Source organism: Spermophilus citellus (genome assembly GCF_964194105.1).
Source record: "Spermophilus citellus genome assembly, chromosome: 14".
Classification (NCBI taxonomy): Eukaryota; Metazoa; Chordata; class Mammalia; order Rodentia; family Sciuridae; genus Spermophilus; species Spermophilus citellus.
This window is the reverse complement of record NC_138194.1, coordinates 105,595,929-105,619,334: the sequence shown is the minus strand read 5'-3', so window position 1 is coordinate 105,619,334 and position 23,406 is coordinate 105,595,929. Positions and strand designations below refer to the sequence as shown.

Sequence of the window (23,406 nt, the reverse complement as noted above, 5' to 3'; positions counted from 1 at the left end):
TAAGTATAAAGTCAGTAGACGTAGGTCCAAATAGGGTGTGGGTGTACTGTGTTGCCATGGGTTCCTAGATCATATCGGGAGGCCCATTCTTATGTGTGTTCTTCTCCTCTGGAATGGAAGGGAGGGTGGTACGTGACAGTGAAAAACAGCTTGAGAGGGTTATCTGGGGATATCTCACAGGTAAATCTGGGCAATTGTGGGGGTCCTGCAAGGTTGGGAGCTGTGGTGGAATTGTCTTCTGGAGGGTGTGCTACCAGTTTCATGAATCCAGGGGGTTAGTTTCTTTCCTTCCTGTTGGAGTTTTGCAGCATTGGGTATACACAGGACTACCTGTAATGGTTTTTCCCATTTTGGGGTTAGGGGGGATCTTCCCCCTGGGGAGTAAAAATAGACCCATTCGCCTGGTTTGAGGGGAAAGGAGGCAGCTGAGTTCTCTGGATCTGGGCTAGCTCAGAGCATATAAGGAAGAGGAGGGGAAGAGCATATTGGTTGGGGACCAGCCAAGGCTCTGGTGAGATTCCCGGGGGGAGAAGAGGATGACCATATGTTATCTCAAAGGGGGAGGCAAGGGATGGCTTTTTTGGTAAAGCCCTCATGCATAGTAGGGCAAGAGGGAGGAGTTTAACCCAATCTAAATGAATCTCTAAAGATAGCTTCCTTATGATGTCTTTCATTGTGCGGTTGGCTCACTCAACTTTACCTGCGGCTTGGGGGCAATAGGGACAATGAAAGTGCCATGGGATGGACAATGTCTTTACCAAATTCTGAGTTACATGGGAGACAAACTCAGGCCCACTGTCGGATTGGATTGAAGTGGGCATCCCAAACTGAGGGATTACTTCAGTCAGGAGGATGTTAGCCATGGTCATAGACTGCTTATTTGAGGTGGGAAGGCCTCTACCCAACCTGAGAATGTGTCTATTAAAACTAGTATGTATTTGAAGTTTTTTACTCTGAGCATGTTGGTGAAGTAGATTTGTCAATCTGCCCCGGGAATATGGCCCCTAGCCTGATGATAAGGGAAGGTTCCAGGTTTTAAAGATGTATTGGGACTCATTCTTTTGCATATCTGGCATGAGGCTGTGATTTACTGTATCACTTTATCCATTGCAGCTACCAGCTCAACCTCTTGATTAGTGGTTTTGTAGGCAGGGGATTGTCTTCTATTACTTGTGATAGGGACACTGTGGCATATCCAGCTTTTCTGATCCCCTCATACATAAAGGAGCTGCCATCAGTGAACTAGGTGTAATCAGATTGGTCTAGAGGTCCCTCAGTGATATTAGTTGGGCATGGGAGGAAGTTTTCTAGAATTTCCCTGCATTTATGTATTGGGGGTTGTGTTTGACCTTGAGCCTGCCAGGTTGAGAGGAGGCACAGGTTTGGAAGGACACGGAGGAGTCATAGAGGAAAGAGACCGAGAGAGAATTTGACAGGGAGGGAGGGTTTGCAGTGCTTTGTATGTCAGCAGGTCCTTGAGGTGATGAGGAGAGGTGACTGTGATTTGAGCTCCAGAGGTAAGTTTCTGTGATTTTTTTTTTTAAAGAGAGAGTGAGAGAGGAGGGAGGGGGAGAGAGAGAGAGAGAGAGAGAGAGAGAGAGAGAGAGAGAGAGAGAGAGAGAATTTTCAATATTTATTTTTTAGTTTTCGGAGGACACAACATCTTTGTTTGTGGTGCTGAGGATCGAACCCGGGCCGCATGCATGCCAGGTGAGCGCGCTACCGCTTGAGCCACATCCCCAGCCCATGATTTTTTTTTTAAGAGAGAGATAATTTTTTAAATATTTTATTTTTTAGCTTCCGGTGGACACAACATCTTTATTTTGTTTTTTATATGGTGCTGAGGATCGAACCCAGCGCCCCATGCATGCCAGGAGAGCGCTTTACCGCTTGAGCCACATCCCCAGCCCAAGTTTCTGCGATTCTTTTAATAATACATAGGAGGCCGCTAGGGCATGGAGACAAGGAGCCCATCCCCGGATAGTTGGATCTGTCTTGAGAGGTATGCCACCTGAGCGAAGGTGGGCCCATACATTTGTCCCAGCACCCAACAAGCCTTGCCCTTTGTTTTCATGGACATAGAGAGTAAAAGGCCTATTAACATCTGGCAGATGTAGAGCCGGTGCTTGTAAGAGGGCCTTCTGGAGGGTTCTGAAGTGTGATGCAGCTAAAAGTAACAAGGGCCCATGCTTGTTTCCTTTTGCTAGATCATATAGTGGTCTGGCAAGTAATGAGTTATTTGGTACCCAGGCCCTAAAATAGCCTGCCAGACCCAGGAATGAGAGAATCTCCTCTTTAGTTTTTGGTACTGGAAGGCTTTCAATACAGCCTTTTCTATCGATTGTGATAGCTTTCTTCCCTTGGGAAATGTGGAACCCTAAGTAAACAACCTCAGAGAGAGAGAGCTGCACCTTTTTCAGAGAAACCCTATATCCTTGGTGAGCAAGAAAGTTCAGGAGGGTGGCTGTGTCAGACTTTGAGGTTTCTAATGAGGGACTACAGAGAAGGAGATTGTCAACATTTTATAGGAGGGTTGAGTCGGGGCATAGAGGAAAAAAGTCCTCGAGATCTCCAGCAAGGACTTGTCCAAAAATATGTGAACTGTCTTGAAACCCCTGGGGTAGGACAGACCAGATTAACTGTTGGGAATGTCTAGTTTCTGGATCAGTCCAGGTAAAGGCAAATATGTCTTGAGAAGAGACGGATAGAAGAATCGAAAAGAAGGCATCTTTAAGATAATAACTAAAAAACAGGTGGAGTTTGTAGGAATGGAGGAAAGGATAGTATAAGGGCCTGGTTGAAGAATTTATTAACCTTAAGTCCTGCATCAAACAATATGTTCCTTTAGGCTGTTTTACTGCTAAAATTGGGGTATTGAATGGAGAGTGTGTGGGATGGAGGAACCCCTTTCTCAATAAGTTCTGAATGACTGGCTTTAGGCCCTTAAGACTGGCAGTTGGCAACAGGTTTTGGGCCTGGTTTTGGAAGTGGTTAGGGTCTTTAAGATGCACTTCCATGGGAGAGAAATTTGCAGAGATGGGTTTCAGTATCCCACACAATTGGATCTACTATTTTACAGGGGAGGGGAAAATTTGTGTTCTGGTGGTCGTTGGAGTCTTCACATCAGACACAAAGAGGTAAAGTCTCTTTTTTGTTGGGGAGTAAAGCCATGACAAAGATGTGAGTAGGGGAGGATAATAAGGGTAAGGTTTTGGAGGCCTTCAAGACGGATAATATATCCCTTCCCAGCAAGGGGACCGGCCATTGAGGCATAACCAAAAAATGATGTGAAAAGGAGAACTCAGATAAGGAGCAAGTGAGGGGAGGAGTTCTGCGTGGGATGATGGTTGTAACCCCTACCCCAACAATAGGAGATTTGGAGGGATAGGTATTTCCCCAAAACTCTCTCAGAACCGAGAATGTGGCCCCAGTGTCTACCAAAGAGTTTATGGGACGCCCATCCACTCGGATAACCACCCTGCATTCCTGCTTGGTAATTGAATAGGTCGGGACAGAAGACTCAGGGCCCCGTCAATCCTCGGCGGCTAGGCCCAGCAAGTCACTGGTGGAGGGACTGACCTCAGCTCCCCTCCGGGAATTGGGGCAGTCCGATCCCCAGTGGCCAGAACATCGGCATCTGGGGCATGGTCAGGGAGGTGCCCTGGGGTTAGGGCAAGCTCTAGCCCAGTGTCCTTCGTTACCACACTTAAAGCAGGACCCAGGGGATCCTTGTTGTGGGGGTTGTTGTCTCCCCTTTTCCATAGGTTGGAAGGAGCCCTGTAACACCTGGGCCAACATCTGGCATTTTTGGCATTTTGCTCTTTCATCTCTGTTGTGGTAGACCTTGAAGGCCATGGCCAACATCCCGGTCTAAGGAGTCAAGGGTCTCCTCTCTAATTCATTTTTTTTTTAGTTTTTTTTTTTTTAATATTTATTTATTTTTTTATTTTTTTAGTTCTCGGCGGACACAACATCTTTGTTGGTATGTGGTGCTGAGGATCGAACCCGGGCCGCACGCATGCCAGGCGAGCGCGCTACCACTTGAGCCACATCCCCAGCCCCTCCAAGCTAATTCTTTTAGCTTTGCCAGTATGTCAGGGTAGCTTTGTGAGAACACATAGGTCATAAGAAGTTGCCTCCCTTTGGACTCAGGGTCCAAATTAGTGTACTGAAGGAGAGCCTTTGTTAATCGGTCTAGGGAGGCTGAGGGTTTTTCATTCTTCTCCTGGATGACTTCCTGGAGTTTATCAAAGTTAATACCTTTTTGTGCCGCTGCCTTTAGGCTAGCCATCAGACAACTAATAAGGTGGTCCCTGTGTCTCAGGTCTTGGAGATCATTATAACCCCTATGAGGGTCTTTGTCTGGAACCGCCTGGGCCCCTAGGGGATGGTGGGCATCAGTCTGATGAATCTGGTCTGCATAGGTCCTAGCCTGTCCCAGACCCTTCTCCTTTCCTCAGGGAGGAGAATTTTGGACAGAATCATATAGAGACCATGAAAGGTAATGCCGTAGACTTGGGTTAAGTATTGGAACTCTTTAATATAAGAGACAGAGTTTGCAGTGTAAAATCCTAATTTTTCTCTACTTGAGAAAGGTCAAGCATAGAGAAAAGAATATAAACCCTTAAAATCCCATCTGGCCCAGCGACCTCTCGAAGGGGGGCCACAACATGTGAAGTTTGAGTTGGGTGATGAGATATAGTGACTTATGGGTTAGGTGCTGCATTAGTGCATAAACAGGTGGTGGGTGGGTGGACTAAACTGAGGTGGAGGGCAGAAGGAATGGAAATGGGAGGAGGTTCGGGGGGGAGTGTCAACAGAAGAAGAAGCCGCAGATGTAGAGGATGGGGAAGTGGGAGGGGGGTGAAAGTTGGGAAAGCGGGGCTGAGGGTGGGGGATAGTGGTGTGGAGGTGGTTCGTCAGCCGGGTGGAAAGTGGAGGCAGAGAGCAGAGAGAAGGCAGAGAGTAGAGAAGAAGAAGAAGAAGAAGAGGAAGGAGGCTTGTGAGCAAGGAGTAGATGTTGAGGCTTGCATTGGGTGCAGAGATTTGGGTGAGATCGTAGCAAGGAAAAAGCCTCTACATAAAGAATCTCGTTCCACTTCTTTGATCACTCACAGTAATTAAAAAGATCCCAGAGTAAATTGGGATCCAGAGACCCACACTTGGGCCAAACGTTTTAGTTGTCTAGGGGGTATGTAGGCCAGTCCTGGGTACAGAATTTTATGAGCCTTTTTGGTTTAATATCAGGGGCCAGGCTCATGGTTGTCAAATTATCTAAGAGGCTCCACAAAGGAGAATTGGCTAGAAGAGATGAGGAATTTCCCATGCTAGAAGGGCGAGATGAGAGTCAGAGAAAGAGAGAGAGAGGGAGAAGCCCTGGGACAAAAAGAGCTTCCTGGAAGCTCCAGAGCGGATGGAGGGTCAAGTGGACATCCCCAAAATGGCCTCTGGCCACAGGGAAATAGACAGAGGGCACTGCCTGGTGGTCACCAGGGGAGTGCCATATGTGAGACCCAAATAGGGCCAAGGCCATGGGCAACCTGACATCAGGAGTTTTTCGAGTGGAACAAAAGAACCAGAAGGAGACTTTTTCCGGGTGGAACAGTTTCGGGCGGAACAGAGGAGTCAGAACTCGGGTGAGGCAGACTGTGGCAGCTGCCCTAGCCTGTCCACAGGAGCCGAGAGTGAGGGGAGATGGAGGAGTCAGAAAGGGAGAATCTATCCTGTGTCCCAGGAGGTAGACTCCCAGGGGTCCACCACGACCCTGACGGGTCTGAGTGGGGTGCGTTTACCTCCTAAAACACCCGGAGGGATTACGCACACTCAATGGTCAATTCCCTCATTCTGGTGAGTTAGGGTTCAGGCGCTCATGGGATGGGGGAACTCACCAATCCGCCAGTCAGTGGTGGGTGTCAGGCAGGTGATCAGAGGAGTGGACTACAACAGGAACAGTTGGGCTCAGAGTTTGGGAACCAGTTCTGCCTTGGGTGATGGAGATCCCCTTGGGCATCAATGTAAGGATCTTATAGTAACCCCTCCAAAAATAAAAATAAACTGCTGAATTTGAGTAAAGTTATTTGAGAATTTTCTGCTTTATTACAACTGTTCTATAAATTTGAAATTAGTTCAAACTAAAAGGTTTAGTAAGAAATTAGTAAAAGGATACAAAGTTCCAGTTAGGAAAACTGGAGAGGTCTGTTGTACAACCTGACGACTACTGTTAACAATGTACTGTGTTCTTAAAAAGTGCCAGAATGGATGTTAGGGTGTTCTCACCTAACACTCAGTGAGCTCATGCACGTTGATGGGCTAGATTTCTCCATTTCAGACCACTCATAACATACGTACTTTTAACATAATTGCGTACATTATATAAGCTATAATAAGTATATACACAATATGTACAATTTACATCAATATCAAGAACTTCTGCGCTGCAAACAGTAGCATCCAGAAAGTAAAAACAGCTGGGAATGTAGCTCCGTGGCAGAGGCGGAGACAAGGAGTTTTACTCCCACTGCTGGGAGGGGGTTAAAAAAGACAAAAGGGGGGTGGAAATACTTGCTAAACCATCCATCCTAAGGAACCTTCGGACTGCCAAGAGCTAGTCTACACCCGCTCCGGGGCTCCTGAGACCGCGAGCACTGCCCCAGCCCTTCCCTGCCCTGTCTTTCTGAACGCGTGGGCATTCTTCCCAGAGCCGGAGCCGAAGGCTCCAAACCGGCTGCGCGCTGTGCATGCGCCTGGGAGGTACACCCTCCGGGAGTGTCCCCCCCCAGCCACCGGAAGTAGCCGCTTCCTCCCCCCGCCCTGCAGGGCGCCGCCGCGCTAGGACATCAGGAGGGCCTCAAGTCGGTGGTCACCGAAGCTGGGCCCGGAGGAGTCCTTAGTCACTCTGGCGTAGGGCCTTGGGTCCGGCCCTCTAGAGGCTGCTCTTAGCTTGGCAGAGCCCAGCCCTGGACACTCCTGGAATTGGGAGGGCTGCCAAGGATCCCAGCTCAACCCTGAAGGAGGAAAGCGGCTTCAGAGCGACCGACCCGGTGTAGGAGGTTGTCTTGACCTAGTTATGCAGTCGGCATAGGCCAGACACCACTTGTGTCTTTCCACAATGTCAGAATTTACTGAATAATAACAATAAACTCACACCTTCGTCGGTTTCAATTCACTGAATACTCGTGGGTCAGTCTTTTGGTAGTCATGAGCCAGGTGATCACAGGTAATTTTATTAAAGTCTTAATTACTAACATAAGGCTCAAGAAACATATCACACTTTAAACAAAAACAGAAAGACTAAATTAAGGCTGCCTTGATTACAGGATACTTCACTGAGCAAATGGGCAGGGAGCAGATGCAAATACAAAAACATCACTGCAGATAGTCAGATCTGTCATGGGCCAGAGGTCAGAACTTACCCTAGGCACAGGTATGGAAGGCAGGCAGTTTCAAAGTGTCAGCTTGAAGTCCTCACCTACTGGAGAAACCAAAGGAGCTGAAGTTCCTGGGAAAGAAAGTAAGAGAAATCATTGCTGTGGCAATTTTCCTGGGCAAGGCTCATGAGGAATGATGAAGTAATAGGGTCAGTGTGTTGCCATTTCCAGTCTTGGGGGGGGGGTCTCTTTTTATATATCAGTTTGCACCTATGGTAGTGCTAGGTAGATGGGGGTTATCTGTACAAACAAGGTATGGAGTCATTCTAACAGCACTTAAAATGGGTAACTCAAGGGGTTGGGGTTGGGGCTCAGTGATACAGCACACACCTAGCATGTTCGAGGCCCTGGGTTTGATCCTCAGTACCACATTAAAATAAACGTATTGTGTCCAGCTACAACTAGAAAATAATATATTTTTTTAAATGGGTAAGTCACGGCTGGAGTTGTGGCTTAGTGGTAGAGTGCTTGCCTAGCATGTGTGAGGTACTGAATTCATTCCTCAGCACCACATAAAAATAAATATGTAAAATAAAAGTACTGTGTCTATCTACAACTAAAAAAAAAAATCTTAAGAAAATAAACAAAAATTAAAAAAAAAAAACCTCAAAAAAGGGAGGGTGGGTAACTCATGGCAAACTGCTGCTTTTCAAAATGGAGTAACTGAGAGCTAGGAAATGCTTGAAAACTACTGTTCCATATCTCAGAGTAACTCAGAGCAGGGCCTGATTTCCACAGAGGGTCTGGTGCCAACCAGTGGATTCGGGTTCCAAAGCCCACTGCAGCCTCACCAAGGCCAGCGGTGGCGGTGGTGGCAGAAGACGTGGGCCAGCAGGGGTTGGAGCAGCCCTGGGCAGCTGGAAGGGCGGAGACACGAAAGATAGCAAGATTCAGCAGGTGGGACCTCGCCTCCAGTTGTGCAGGCGGCAAGGTCAGTACCAGGTCCTCAGTTTCCCACTTGCCTCCGTGGCCTGCCAAGGTTCCAAGGAAGGGGGGGCAGTCTAAGTGCGGAGCAATGGGACATCCTGGTGGAGACAGGACCTCGCCCCAGCCTGCTACACCCTTGGTTCTGTCAGGCACACCCACTGCACACGGAACAGTGGGGGCACTGGTGCCCCAGAAGAATCCACGGACACCAGACGGGCAGAACCGCCAGACCCACTCTGCCCGGCCGCCTCTCCTCTCCTCCGGGGCGCTACCGGGACTGCCAGCACCGGCCTGTAGGGCCATGCCTCCAGCCCTGGCCACATCCACCGTCCCCTCACGCTCCTTCCCGGACTTCACTTTCCACGGGCCCAGCCCTACCCTCCCCCGCCCCAGCGCCCAGCACTTAGTGCTCCCTTAGCGGTGGCTTCCCCCAGCCACGCCCCTCAGGCCCCGCCTCCCTCTCCACCCCTGGCCACGCCCCTGCGGCTCAAGTCTGATTCCAGTCGTGGTTCAAGTTCCTTTTCTGGCCACACCCAGCATCCCAGGGCCCCGCCCCGTCCAGTGCGCCAGGCCACGCCCCCTGACCTGCATCTCAGGACTGAGTCACGCCCAGACCCCCGAGGTCCTGACCCCAGACCCCATACACGGAGCTGTAAGCTACCTGAGCACTTGCTCATAGGCTTAGAGGGCTCACTTTCCCTTGGGCCACCCTGGCCTTTGGATCACACCTCTGCGCCTGGACAGTCGGCCCCATCAGATCCTTGCCTTCCAGTATCCCTTCTCGGGAGAGCTGGGGTCCAAAGAGTAGGTGAACCAGCTCTGGCCGGTTCTTAACCCTTCTGGAGCAATCAGAAGCCCAGACACTGGTCAGCAGGCCCTCCCCCTGGCCTCCAGACTGCCTCTGCTTTGCCACCTGGAAAATGAGACGTTAGCTCCTTTAGAATCGTTTATAAGCTTTATTGAAATATAATTAACTTGTGCTGGGTGCAGTGGCGCCCCTGTAATCACAGCAACTCGGGAGGCTAAGGCAAGAGGATGGCAAGTTCGAGGACAGCCTTCACAACTCAGGGAGACACTGTGTCAAAATAAAAAATTTAATATATATTTTTTTAGTTGTAGTTGGTCACAATACCTTTATTTTACTTATTTATCTTTATGTGGTGCTGAGGATCGAACCCAGGGTCTGGCACGTGCGAGGGGAGCGCTGTACAGCTGAGCCACAACCCCAGCCCAAAATAAAAAAAATTTAAAGGCCTGAGGATATATGTTAGTGGCAATCTTCCACGAACACAGACACGTTTAAATCCTATACACGTTTTATTTGTGTGTCTAAACACTTCGGGGAAGTGGAATTGCTGGGGCAGTGTCTGGCAGTATTCATGCTGAGACTTGCTACCCAAGTGTGCCCAACTGGCCATGAGCCCTGCCCCAGTTCTGCCACTAGCTGGACAAAAAGTTGCTTTCCCCACACCCTGGGGTTGACAAATAACAGTGCCACACCCATTGATGGGGAAACTAGGTGTTTGGTTTTTGAGGAGGTACTAGGGATTGAACCCAGGGGCACATTGCTACTGAGCTACATCCCAGCCCTTTTTTATTTTTTAATTTGAGACAGGGTCCAGTGAGAACTAAATTGCTGAAGGTCTTTCTAAATTACAGAGCCTGGACTGGAACTTGAGATCCTCCTGTCTCAGCTTGTTGCTGGGATTACAGCAGTGTGCCACTATGCCTGGCTCTGATTGTAGTTTTAATTTGTATTTCTCTCCTGATGAGAACTCAAACAATTGTCATGGTTAAAAGTCATGAGTAGCTACTTTTGTGTGACTTACACTCACACACTGTCCCGACTGGTAGGACACATCAACGTGGGCAGCAAACCTAGATGGGGAGGAATGAAGGGACAAGAGACACGAAGGGTGACAGCAAGATAGGAGTTCTGATCAAGCTGCAAACTTTTATTGTTCACACAGGGGTATTTATGTGCTGGGGATGGGGGAAGCTCTCTTATTGGCAGTTGCTGGATGTCTTCACAAGGTGAGATAACGCAGGATATTTCAGGAAGACAGATGGCCGCAGGATGTCTCAGGGAGATAGATGGCTGCAGGGTGTCTCCCAGGCAGGATGTCTCCCAGGGGGCTGTTTCTTGTAATTGTCAGGCTATTCTTTGAAGGAGAACTCCCTTCTAGTCCCTGGCAACACACATCTAACACAGCTGAACATTTGATAGAGCAATCTGCAGCAGAACCAATAGCCTGAGTTGAGTCTGCACAAACAGACCCTGGAGAAGGCAAAAGCATGGCCAGGGACAGATGGTGGGGTGTGCAACTCTCAGGAGGAGCTGACTTAGGATCTTAATCATTTGCATCCTCCCACATGATTAAGGAATTATCTAAGAAGGTAGGAAGGGGGCTGGGGGTGTATACCTCAGTGATAGAGTGGCTTGTTTAGCATGCTCAAAGCCTTGGGTGCGACAGCCACTGGCCAGCTCTATTTGGGTACACAATATAAGCTTGAGTTAATTTGATTTAAAATTGGAGTCAGTGGTCTTTTCTTTGCATCATGGTTCAACAGTTATACTCCATATATGAATAATATGTCAAAATACATTCTACTATCTTGTGTAATAAGAACAAATTTTAAAAATTGTCTGCAAAAAAAAAAAAAAATTCTCCTAAAACAAAGAAAACAGATGCTACCTGCTACTTACATGACTGTTTTCTTTAAATATTTTTTAGTTGTTGATGGACCTTTATTTACTTATTTATTTGTATGTGATGCTGAGATTTGAATCCAGTGCCTCACACATGCTAGGCAAGCACTCTACCACTGAGCCACAACCCCAGCCCCTACATGACTGTTTTCTATGCAAGAGAAAACTATTACACAAGTGGCTTAGTCTGGAAAGGCCCCATTGTACTACTCAACCTTGGCATTTGCTACCTTGTAAATAAGACCCTCCTAGTGTGTGGAGGGAGAGCAACCTGAAGTATGTGCCACAGAGGGATGCCATTCATTTTCCCTTACTGATAATGGGATGCGGCTTCCTGCTCCCTGGAATTTCACTCTTCAGTACACGAACACCAGGGGATTCTACTCAGCAATGAAGGAGGTGTGTTCTCCTGAATTCATTGCTTAGTGTAATGGGAACTGTGAAAAGCAGTAAAATTAATAATATAAACTGCAGGTTAAATGCTCTCATAAGACCAAATTCTGAATGCTTCTGAGACAAAGTTCAGATGATGTTCAGATGATGATGTGGCAAGTCAGCATGACAATGGTACTATGGTGACTTTAACATTGTATCCATCCCCATGGGGATGGAAAAGATTTAGCAGCAGGTTAAAAGCTTTGAAAAGATACATTGTTTCAAAAGCAATAAAAGTTGAAGTTTCTCAGTGGTGTTGAACAGTCCATCTGGCCTCCCCTTGCAGCAGAACAGCAATCAACATCGGCAGCTTTCTAGTCTCAAACTCATTCCAAATGTTTCTTTGCCAGTTGAATGTGACATGTTGCATTTGGAGAATGCAGTTAGGAAGATTGTATCTAAAAACAATGTTGTGGACAAATCAAATCACAAATTCACAAATCAGGTCAAGGTGTCTTGGCAAATTGGCCCTTCAGTGACCTGCGTTCAGCAAACAACTGCTAGTGGTTGAGCAGGTCAGGATTGTGCCTTCCCCCCAGAACAGAGTAGTGACTGGCTGGTGTCCAGGAGGAGAGGCAGGCAGCCACAGCCTGAAGTGACCTGCATGTGCATGTCAAGGTTTCAACTTGTCTCTAAGTGTAGGTCAGATCGACTTGATCTGAGCAGGTGCAAGAAGATAAAATGCAGAGCCCTCTTCCAAGGTGCTGCCTGTACAGGGGAAGAATCACTCCTTCCAGAACTGACTTCCCACTGTCAACACATGCTCTATGCAAACGATACCTCACACCCCCGCAAAACACACACTCTGTGGATTTAAGAAACTCTGTCCTGACAGGAAAACCACAAAGTTCCACACCTAAACATGTCAGAACTAACTCCTTGAAGGGAGGAGTTACTCATCACAATGGGATGACACAGGATTAACAACTGATTATTGATGACAACAGGATTAACAACACACCTAAAGCTATGGAGGAGGTAAGACAATAGAATGACATGATCAAAGAAAGGGAAAACTGTCAAAAATCCCATATTCAAACTATTTTTCAAAATTGAAGGGAAAATAAATACATTCCTAGATGAATAAAGATGAAGTGAATTTGTTGCTTAGAAAACGTATTACAATAAATACTAAAATGAAGTCGTACAGATTGAATGCATATATGGAGTGCAGTACATCTGTACTACCATGATTCCAGTCCCATGATTTTTCTATTGAAAGCAAATCTTCAGACAGGAAGTGGGTAGAATAGAGGTAGACCCAGGCTAGATGCAAGGGGTTGGCAGAAGTGCCCTCAAACTAGGATCAGGTTTTTGTTTTGTGGGGTTTTGTTTGTTTGTTTCTGTTTTTGTTTTGGTACTGGATTGAACCTAGGGGCATTTAATCACTGAGCCACATCTTCATCCCTTTTTTATATTTTATTTAGAGACAAGGTCTTGCTGAGTTGCTTAGGACCTCACTAAATTGCTGATGCTGGCTTTGAACTTGAGATCCTCCTGCCTCAGCCTCCTGAGCTGCTGGGATTAAAGGCATGCACCCAGGATCGTTTCAATTTAACTAACAGTCATTGAGTTGTGTCCTCACCATGGATGTGTTTTATTATATCAGAATTATCCCTAATTAAACTTGTCTTAAAAGTAGAGAATTTACGGGCTGGGGTTGTGGTTTAGTGGTAGAGCGCTTGCCTCACATATGCGAGGCACTGGATTCAATTCTCAGCACTACATATAAATAAATGAAAAAAAATAAAGGTCCATCAACAACTTGAAAAATGTTTTTTAAAAAGTATAGACTTGATTAAAAGAATTATAGATGGTGGTGTTCCCAAGTAGTATGCAGAAATAAATGCTGGAAGAACTTGATTTTAATCTTTGCTGACAGTGATGACAAGAAGCAACTGATGGTAACATGTCACAATTTCAGATATTAAGAAATAAAAATGTGTACATTAGAATTAATAAAATATGGTAACTGAAATAGGCTAGATTGGGCTGCAGTAATAAATAAAAATTTTTTAAAAAACCTATAAATGCTTTAATTTACTTTTCCTGTAAAATCCAGCACAAGCTGGGTAGTGTTGGGGGGTGGCTCTGTGCCATAGTGATTCAGGGGCTCAGAGACTTCCCTTTTATGGCCTTGCCACTGTGAAGCAGAGGCTACTCCTGGAGACTGCTGTAGCAGGGTCTGAGAGGGCTAGAGGACTGAAGGAAGTGGTGCACATGGCTGTCTCACATTTGAAAGGCTAGTTATGTGGTCCCACTCAATAAAGACAGGAGAGTTGAAATAATTAAATGAATACAAAACACCTGTACCTCACAAACATTAATGCTATTAACATATTAATATCCTTACTTTGCTGATGAGAAAAATGGGACACCCAGTAATTAAACACTTTGCCCAAACTGGACGGCAGGCAGTCAGGCTTAAAACCCACATGCTTCAGGACTATCCTTCATTACTCTTCCAATCTTGCAGAAGACTAATATTTTTTCCATGAGATCATTCATCAAACTCTGACTCTGGCTGTTTTCAAACATGCCTAGCAGTTTGTTTGTTTATTTATTTATTTTTTCAGTTGTAGATGAACACAATGCCTTTATTTATTCATTTTATGTGGTGCTGAGGATACAACCCAGTGCCTCACACGTGCTGGGCAAGCGCTCTGCCACTGAGCCACAGCCACAGCCCATGCCCATACTCTTAAGTTTGTCTTGCTTCTTAAATTTTACCCACTCCCTCTTCATCAGATGAAGGGCTAACCATGTCCAACCAGACTATTTTCTCCTATCTATTCTCCTTGTTTCACAGGTTTTATTTTGAGTGAAAAACCAAAACCTCTTTTTTTTTGGATTTATCTTTCTTCACTCGTTTCTTGTTCTTTTTTCCAAGCCCAACAATCCCTCCTATCCTCTCAATCCTCTCTCTTTGCCTCTGAAGGATCCTGAACTCTAGGCCAGCAGTATTCAAGACTCAGGCCACTGCACTTTCTTTGCCAAGTCCCTGAGCCTAGAAAAATCCCACCGACACTTCAGCCGACTCAGGACCAGCGTCAGACTTGTCCACTGTGTAAAGGCTACCCTTACTCCCCTGTGCTGGCATGCCTATTAAAACCCCACCTGTAATCGCAGAACCGCAAGTTCAAGGCCAGCCTCAGGAATTTAGCAAGACCCTGTCTCCAAATAAATAAAAAAGGACTGGGATGGAGCTCAATGCTAAAGCGTCTGTAGGTTCAATCCCCAACACCAAAAACGAACCCCCGCCCTCGCCGCCTCCTCCGGCTGCTCGCTGACCACTTAACGCGGGCTTCAGAGAAGCCAGGGAAGGGCTGGGGATGTGGCTCAAGCGGTAGCGCGCTCGCCTGGAATGCGTGCGGCCCGGGTTCGATCCTCAGCACCACATACCAACAAAGATGTTGTGTCCGCCGAGAACTAAAAAAATAAATAAATATATATAAAAAAAAAAAAAAAAAAGAGAGAGAAGCCAGGGAAGGCGCGCCATGCCAGGTGCGGGCTCGTCGCCTCGCAGTCGCCGAGGTTACGCGCCTTGGCCTCACCCCCTCGGCTCTGGCCGGGGGCGCCTCCTCCTCGTAGGTCTTCATCCTTCACCTCCACCTGGGAACACCCCCCGCTGTCCAGGGCCACGGTCATCCAGGAAGGGGGCTTGGCTCGGAGGAAAAGGGGCCAGAGTTCCTCCTTGGGGAACCTCAACCTTCCTTCCCGAGAAGACCGAGGCCGCGTCCTCCGGCACTCGGCGCTCCTCGGCGCGCACCCGGCGCCTTACCTACTCTTTCGACCGAGGCGCCAACATAGCGGCCTCCAAAGGGTGCCCAACAGCACGGAACTCTAAGTCCCACCCCTGTAGATACCTTAGTTCACCGCCGGATCTTTTCAGGACAGGACCTCCAGGAAAGGAGGAGGGGAAGAGCGTGGGGTCCACCTTCCCACATCCGCTCCTAGTCCCAAGGGAACCAGCCAGGGTCTGGAACCACCGAGACCTCGGTCTTCCCAGCCCTAGAGCGGCAGGGCAGGCCACACTTCCGGCCCGTGTCCCACTGGCCCGTCCCTGCCCGGCTAGAGCGGCGGTCTCTCGGATGGCCTGAAGGCCTCGGGATCCCCACAGGCGTTTGCGCGGCGGACCGGGATGGGGGGTCCGCACAGGGGCGGAATCTTGGGGCTGCCCCAGTGGGAGCTGGGGATCACGGTGTGGCACTGCGAGGAGTCGTGGGCGCGAGGCCACGCGGCCAGGAGACTATGATGAACTGAGTCTGTGATCCAGGGGTGCGGTCTGTGGAGAGTGTGGGGCGTGGTCTGGGGAGTGGGCGTGGCCTTCTTCGGGTCACGCGAATCTTCTGTGGACTGAGTAGTGAGGGTCTAGGGAGCCAGCGTGAGACCCCCACCACTGGCCTCATTCTGGGCCCTGATTTCCGGATTTTGCATCCAAAAAGCCCAGCAGTACTGCTCACTTTGGAGTCTTTCTGGGCCATCTTCCAATACTAAGAAGAGGAGGTGAGAGAAAATCATTAATTTATTCACTCCTTCCACCTAAGGGTGCCAGGGGGCTACCCCCCCTTTTTTTTTTGCTTCACATCTAGTGTCCTATGGCTGGAAGCTTCTCCCCAGATCTCTGCCCATCTCCCACCTGGATTAGATCACTGGGAGAGGTCTATAGGGGGACGGCCTTAGCAGTGACACAGGTAGAGGTCCTTTGATCCAGGCAGGACTCTCCTGTTAGTGACAGTGTCCTAACATGTGCCATGGTGCTGATGACAGGAGGTACCTCCAGCTGGAGACACGGAGTGTGGGCAGCAGCCCCTTGATCACTGTCCCAACCTATCCTACCTTCAGCTTGCTATCTGTAAGTAGCTAGAGCAATCTTTTTCTATTTTTCCCACTTTTCATTTTTTGTTGTTGTTTTGTTTTGGTACCAGGGATTGAACCCAGGGGTGCTTAACCACTGAGCCACATCCCCCAGCCCTTTTTTATGTTTTATTTTGAGACAGAGCCTCGCTAAATTGCTGAGGCTGGCTTTAAACTTAGGATCCTCCTGCCTCAGTCTCTTGAGACACTGAGTTTACAAGCATGCACTACCACTCACAGCTCCCACTTTTAATTTTGAGAATGTTCATACCCATAGAAAACTTGAAAAAAAAAAATAATACTAGAATGCACACCATACACCTTTCACCTAGAATGCAGGGGCTGACATTTTTTACCTTGATTATGTCTTTGTATATATGTCTACTTCCTATTGCTAAAACAATAATTTGTGGTCTTCATGAATGTTATGATTTAGATATGAGGTGTCCCATAAAAGCTCATCTGTGAGCCAATGCAAAAAGGTTCGGAGGTGAAATGGTTGGGCCATGAGAGCATTAACCTAATCGGTGCTAATCCACTGATAGGGATTAACTGGATGGTAACTGTAGGACATAGGGTGTGGCTGGAGGAGGTGGGTCATTGGGGGTATGTCTTTGGAGCTTATATTTTTGTCTTTGTAAAGCTTCTTGCTGGCCATATCCTGACCTGCTTTTGTACACCACAACCTTCCACCATAATGTTTTGCCTCATCCTGACCCTTGAGGAGCTGGCTGTCTATGAACTGAGAACTCCGAAACCAAGAGTCTCCACATAAACTTCCCCTCTAATTGTTCTTGTTGGGTCTTTTAGTCACAGCAGGGGGAAAAAAACTGACTAAACAGTTATCTTAAGTCCAGGAGCTAATTAAAGATTGTACATTACTTTTTTTTTTTTTTTGTACCAGGGATTGAACTCAGGGACACTCAGCCACTGACCCACATCCCAGCCCTATTTTGTATTTTATTTAGAGACAGGGTCTCACTGAGTTGTTTAGTGCCTTGCCACTGCTGATGCTGGCTTTGAACTTGAGCTCCTCCTTCCTCAGCCTCCCGAGCTGCTGGGATTACAGGCATGCGCCACCATGCCCAGTGTGCATTACATGTGATTGTGTCTCTTTAGGCTCTTTTTTGGGGGGTGGGGTACAGGGGATTGAACTCAGGGACACTCAGCCAGTGAGCCACATTCCTGACCCTACTTTGTGTTTTATTTAAAGACAGGGTCTCCCTGAGCTGCTTAGTGCCTCGCCATTGCTGAGGCTGGCTTTGAACTTGAGATCCTCCTGCCTCAACCTCTTGAGCTGCTGGGATTATAGGTGCGTGCCACCACACCTAGCTGCTTTAGGCTCTTTTAATCTGGAATATGCTACCTTGCTTTTTGTGTTGTTGTGACACTGACTTGTTACAGATGCAACCTAGAGCCCACCCATGTTGACACTCACTGCCCTTCATCCCAAGTGGTATGGAGTCATGGTCTTGGCAGAGGTGCTCATTAGCAAGTAATGGCCAGTACATTTTTTTTCTCTTCTGCAAATAGGAAGCAGGTCTTACTTTGAGAACAGCGTGATCTTTTTAAAGCATAAATGTAACTACCATCTTCCACTGCCCTCAGAATGAGGAGCCAGATCCTTAGAAGATAGAGCCAGGGATGTGGCTCAGTGGTTGAGTGCTCCTGAGTTCAATCTCTGGTACCCTCCCCCGCAAAATGGCAAGGGTGTAGCCAAAGGGAGAGGATGCCTTGGCCACACTGGTGGCTGAATGGTTAAGGCCTGGGGCAGTGTGGGAACTGTGGCCTAGGCAGGAGAGGTGATAAGCTAGAATCAGGCCAAAACAACACTGGAAGTGCTGGATGTGGAGACTGAGATCAGGGGACCCAGTGGCCAGACAGGCATAGAGGGGCTGAGGGAGGTTCACAGGACCAGAGGCCACAGACACGTCTCGATAACATGCTCCCACATCCATTGCCTCAGCCACCAGGGGCAGAACTGCAGGCCACACCTCTAACCCATCTCCTGCTCCCTGGGAACATCTCCTCCTGGCTGCAGCACTTCCCTTAAAGTGCCTTGCAGCCCCGACCCTGGTACAGACTTCCCTGCCTAGGTGGCCCTGATGTCCCTGCACTTCTGGCTGTGTTGTCTCTGATACTCTCTTCACACCTTCCATGCAGCCCTCTGCTCTGAGCTATCTCTTGATCTTGACCCACTGCTCTGAGGTGACATGAACAGTGCCTGTGGCTGTATGACTCCTCCTGTACTGAGCTAGAGGTCATCCTAGAGGTGAGACCTGAAGGACAGACGAGAGTTAAGTAGGAGGTGCGTTTAGGAAACAAAAAATGAGACCTTGTCAGAGAGGGGGAGTGCTGTGGCAGAGAAGGGTAGAGGCAGAAGGCCCACCCTGAGCTGAGCTGTCAGCAGGGACCTGAGCTGTCAGCAGGATGGGCCTAGAGCTTACCCAGAGGCTGACTGGCTAGGGTGTGGGCAGCAGGTACAGCAGATGGCTGGGGAGATGCGGGGAGGTGGAGTCACAAGGTAGGGTGATGGGGTATGGGAGAAGGACATGTTGTCCCTGTCAGCAGCATGCTTTTCTGGAAGACCTGCCCAGCTCTGGCGTAAAGCAAATGCTTTAACCAAATGTATTTCCTTCAGTCCCTAACTTAAAACTGTGCAGTTCTCAAGTGCCAGGTGGGGAAACCGAGGCTTAGGGAGGTGAAGTGACTAATTGAGGACACACTTATTTGGGAATGCCCCCATGTAACTCACCAGCCCATTCTTGGGTGTGTGGCCCTGACTTGAGATGGCTTGGCTTAAGGAGAAGTGAAAGCTAGGGGCAGGGCAGAGAGGCCTGGGTCAGCTCCCAGCCCATTTGTAACCACACAGTGGTCAAGACTTGTAGGAGGGTTTGGTGGGAGGAGAGAGCCAGACAGTGGCAACAGGGAGAGGGAGAAGGCTGAGAGTGTTAGAAAGAAGTGGCAGTGACATCACAGCCTTAAGAATCCAAGGAACGGGGCTGGGGATGTGGCTCAAGCGGTAGCGTGCTCGCCTGGCATGCGTGCAGCCCAGGTTCGATCCTCAGCACCACATACAAACAAAGATGTTGTGTCCACCGAAAACTAAAAAATAAATATTAAAAAAAATTCTCTCTCTCTCTCTCTTAAAAAAAAAAAAAAGAATCCAAGGAAGGGGGCTGGGGCTGTAGCTCAGTGGCAGGGCGATTGCCGGGCATGTGTGAGGCACTGAGTTCGATCCTCAGCACCACATAAAAATAAATAAACGAAATAGAGATATTGTGTCCAACTATAACTAAAAAATAAATATTTTTTAAAATTAAATAAAATAAATAAATGAATAAATACTTTTTTTTTTTTTTTTTAAGAGCCAGATGTGGTGGCACAGGCCTTTGATCCCAGTACTTGAAAGGCTGAGACGGGAGGATCACGAGTTTGAAGCCAGCCAACAGGGTGGCCCAGGGCCACTGCAGACGGTGCTAAGCCTAGTGGGCAGCCAGCCTTCATGTGCTCCCATGCTTTCCTTCTGACCACTCCTCCCACCGTCAGTTATTTCCAGGAAGAGCCCAGCCATGGTGGCCAAGTCTCAGGTGAGCTGGCCTTCAGAGAGCAACTGCCATCTGGGCCTCACAGTTTTAGCCTGGAGTCCCTCACCCAGCACACCCTTGGGGCTCAGAACAGAATCTTCCCTGGATCCAGGCCCACCTTGCCAGCTACTCCTTCCCACCAAGCTGAGCTGATCACAGGGCTTGGAGAGAGACCCCAGTTTTGAGGGTACAATATTTCCACACAGTTACCCCTTCCCCTGCCCACCTCTACCCACCAATACTTTTCCCCAGCATCTACCTGGAAGGCTGGGAGATGCACAAAGAGCCTCTTCCTGTACCCTCAGATTGGGTGAGGGGTTCTGAGTAGCAAGCACCTATTATTATAGTACATGATGACCTTCAAGGACGTTGCTCTGTAATTTACTTTGGAAAAGGCACAGTACCTGGGCCCCCAGCAGACAGAGCTCTACTGGGACATGATGCTGGAGAACTACCATACCCTGAGGGCTCTGGGTGAGCACCACATAGTGGGGCCTTAGTTCCTGCATCCCAGTGCCTGGTCTCTAGGCTCTCTTGGTGCTCAGTAGACCAAACACCCCAGTCCAGGTCAGTGCCCTTGTTCTATAGGGAGTGTCTAGTGGACTCATCCTCTAATCCCTTTCTCTTTGAACCTCCTCTGGGGCCCTTCTCCTCTGTTCTCCTCAGTGGCCCTCAGGCTGGACAGGTTTGATTTTCCAGCACTAACAGTTATCTTTTTTTTTTTTTTAAAGAGAGAGTGAGAGAGGAGAGAGAGAGAGAGAGAGAGAGAATTTTTAATATTTATTTTTTACTTCTCGGCGGACACAACATCTTTGTTGGTATGTGGTGCTGAGGATCGAACCCGGGTCGCACGCATGCCAGGCGAGCGCGCTACCGCTTGAGCCACATCCCCAGCCCGACAGTTATCTTCTTGATGAACAGTTTCCAGAGTTCAGATCCAGGGTCATCTCTGGAGGAGGAATGCCAAGGATTGTGGCCCTATGGGTCCTCCCTGTACAGGTGAATGACAGCAAGTTTCCCGGGGAAGTGCTGTGTGTAAGCTGCAAGCAATGTAGCACGGAGGGCAGATGGCCTTGATTGTCCTTTGTGGGGAGCCACATTGAAGTACCACGCCTTTCAGTCCTGATGCACCCACGGGGATCTGAAAGATCACAGTAGTCTGATGCTGTAGTGCCATGACTCCTGACTCGGTCTCCCTGCCCCCACCTCAGAGGCCAGTCTTCTGAGTGGGCATACCCCTGGGGTTGAACCACACTCACCTGTTCTTTTGTAATCCTACCCCTTTGCCCTGTTTGGGATAGAATGTTCCATGGAAACGCCCTTTGTGTGTCCCCTTCTCTTGCTCTGCCTTTGGGTGTGGCCTTCTTAGATGTCAGTCGACCTGCTGACAGCAGACATCAGGAAGCTGGACTCAACTCCTTGAAACCTGACCCCTTGCCTCATTTGAGTGGTTCTCCCCAATAAAATAATTCAGTACTCACTCTCTCTTTTTCCACAGACCCCTAAGGTCAGAGGAGCCATCATAGGACCCAAATAAAAAGGTATCTCTGACTCTTATGTAATTATTTCACGCAGCCCAGTTCCCCTGGAGTGACCCTGAGTGTTTTAGTCCTGAGAAATGTGACAGTCCTTTACCAACTCCCCTCCTGCCCCTATCCCTCCAAGTACAAGTCCACAGTGACACAATGTGCTGCTGCTCAGGTGAGATGCTCATTTTCTCGGTGTCTACATGATAGGCCAATTAGGACTTGGGTTTCATTATAAACAGGACACTGCACTGTGTCTACATTTGGAACATGTCATCAGCAGAAGGACCCTTTCACTCATTCCATCAACATTCCTGTCACTCATTCCATCAACAAGTCCGAATTGAGTGCACCCATGTGTAGTCATTCTTCTAAGTGCTGAGGTTAAGATTAAGCAAAACCAAGTCTTTGCATGGAGTTTGCATGTTGGTCTTGGGGGGGGGGCATCCAGCTGGAGAGGAATTCTCTGTCCTGAACTTGATGTCCTATTGTTGACTCCCCATTAGGCTGCCAACTCCATGGGGGCAGGGTCTCTATTCCTAACTGAACTCCTGGCACCAGGATCTATGTCTGGCTCTTAGAAGGCACGTGGCAGGCACTGAGCAGCTGTGCTCCTTTAGTTGTCAGCACTAAAATGAAAGGGAAAAAACATAGTCTGTTTAGGTTCAGTGCTAACCTGTTTCTGGTATCCACCGGAGGTCTTAAAACATATCCCTACATGGGGATTATAAGTGGGGGACACCTGTACCTTCCTTCTCCTTTCACAGGCAAGCCTTTAATTTCCCTTCTGTGTTTCAGATTTTCAAGTCAAGACAAAGTGTCATCAGTTAACTTCAAAGGAAAAATCTTTTGGAAAAGAATTTCAAGCAGTGACTCAGAAAGTTTCCCTAAGAGGCAATCCAGAGGCATCTAAGTCTCAACAAGCTTTTAGGACCGAGGCAGGAGCAGAACATTCATGTAAAAAAAGTCATAGGAATGGGCAGAAGGAAGTTCTTTTCCCAAAAGAAAGGTTCCAGGCAAATGGCCAGCACCCTGAAAACCAACACAGCAGGAAAAGACCAGAAATACAACAAATTGGAATGTGTGTTTCTGGGTGCAGAGGCATCAAACACTGGTGGATAGAGGGTAGGTAGCCAAGGTGTTCCGTGGGAACCAGGCCTGAGTGGTCAGGTGGCCGGTCCCAATGGGTCAAAGCCTATGGATATCATGTGTGTGGGAACTTTTTCAGCAAAAACTCACACCTTTTTTGACTTCATAAAATTCATACTAGAGGGGCTGGGGGTGTGGCTCAAGCGGTAGCGAGCTCGCCTGGCATGTGTGCGGCCCGGGTTTGATCCTCAGTACCACATACCAACAAAGATGTTGTATCTGCCGAAAACTAAAAAATAAATATTAAAATTCTCTCTTCTCTCTCTCTTTCTCTCTCTAAAAAAAAAAAAGAGTCAAAAAAATAAATAAAAGGTATTGTGTCCATCTACAACTAAAAATTAAAAAAAAAATTCATACTAGAGAGAAGCCCTGTGGATGAATTCAGTGTGGGAAAAAATTCCATCATGACTCAATCCTTAATGGACATCAGAGAGTTCACTAGATAGAAACCGTACCTGTGTAATGAATGTAGCAAGGGATTTAATAGGAATTCAAACTTTTTTTTTTTTTTTGTGGTCCTGGGGATTGAACCCAGGGCTTTTGGCATGTAAGGCAAGCACTCTACCACCTGAGCTATATACCCAGCCCCAAACCTTTTTTTAAATATCTATATATTTTTTTAGTTATAGATGGACACAATACCTTTATTTTGTTTATTTTTAAGTGGTGCTGAGGATTAAACCCAGTGCTTCACACATGCTAGGCAAGTGCTCTACCACAGAGCCACAACCCCCGCCTTCAAATCTTATTAAACACCAGTTGGTAGATAATGGAGAGAAGTTCTGCAA

At 47.8% G+C, this 23,406-nt stretch overlaps 1 long non-coding RNA gene across 2 annotated transcripts; it reads left to right on the top strand.

Moving 5' to 3' along the window:
• Positions 1–15,537: 15,537 nt before the first annotated feature.
• On the top strand, positions 15,538–22,872 carry LOC308633286. Of its 2 annotated transcripts, XR_014018745.1 has the most exons (5): positions 15,538–15,762; positions 19,725–19,946; positions 20,865–20,942; positions 21,519–21,644; positions 22,268–22,872. It is a non-coding gene; the product is annotated as an uncharacterized lncRNA (long non-coding RNA). The 2 variants fall into 2 exon arrangements; XR_014018746.1 differs by lacking the exon at positions 20,865–20,942 and having other exon boundaries at positions 15,549–15,762.
• The last annotated feature ends 534 nt before the right edge of the window (positions 22,873–23,406 follow it).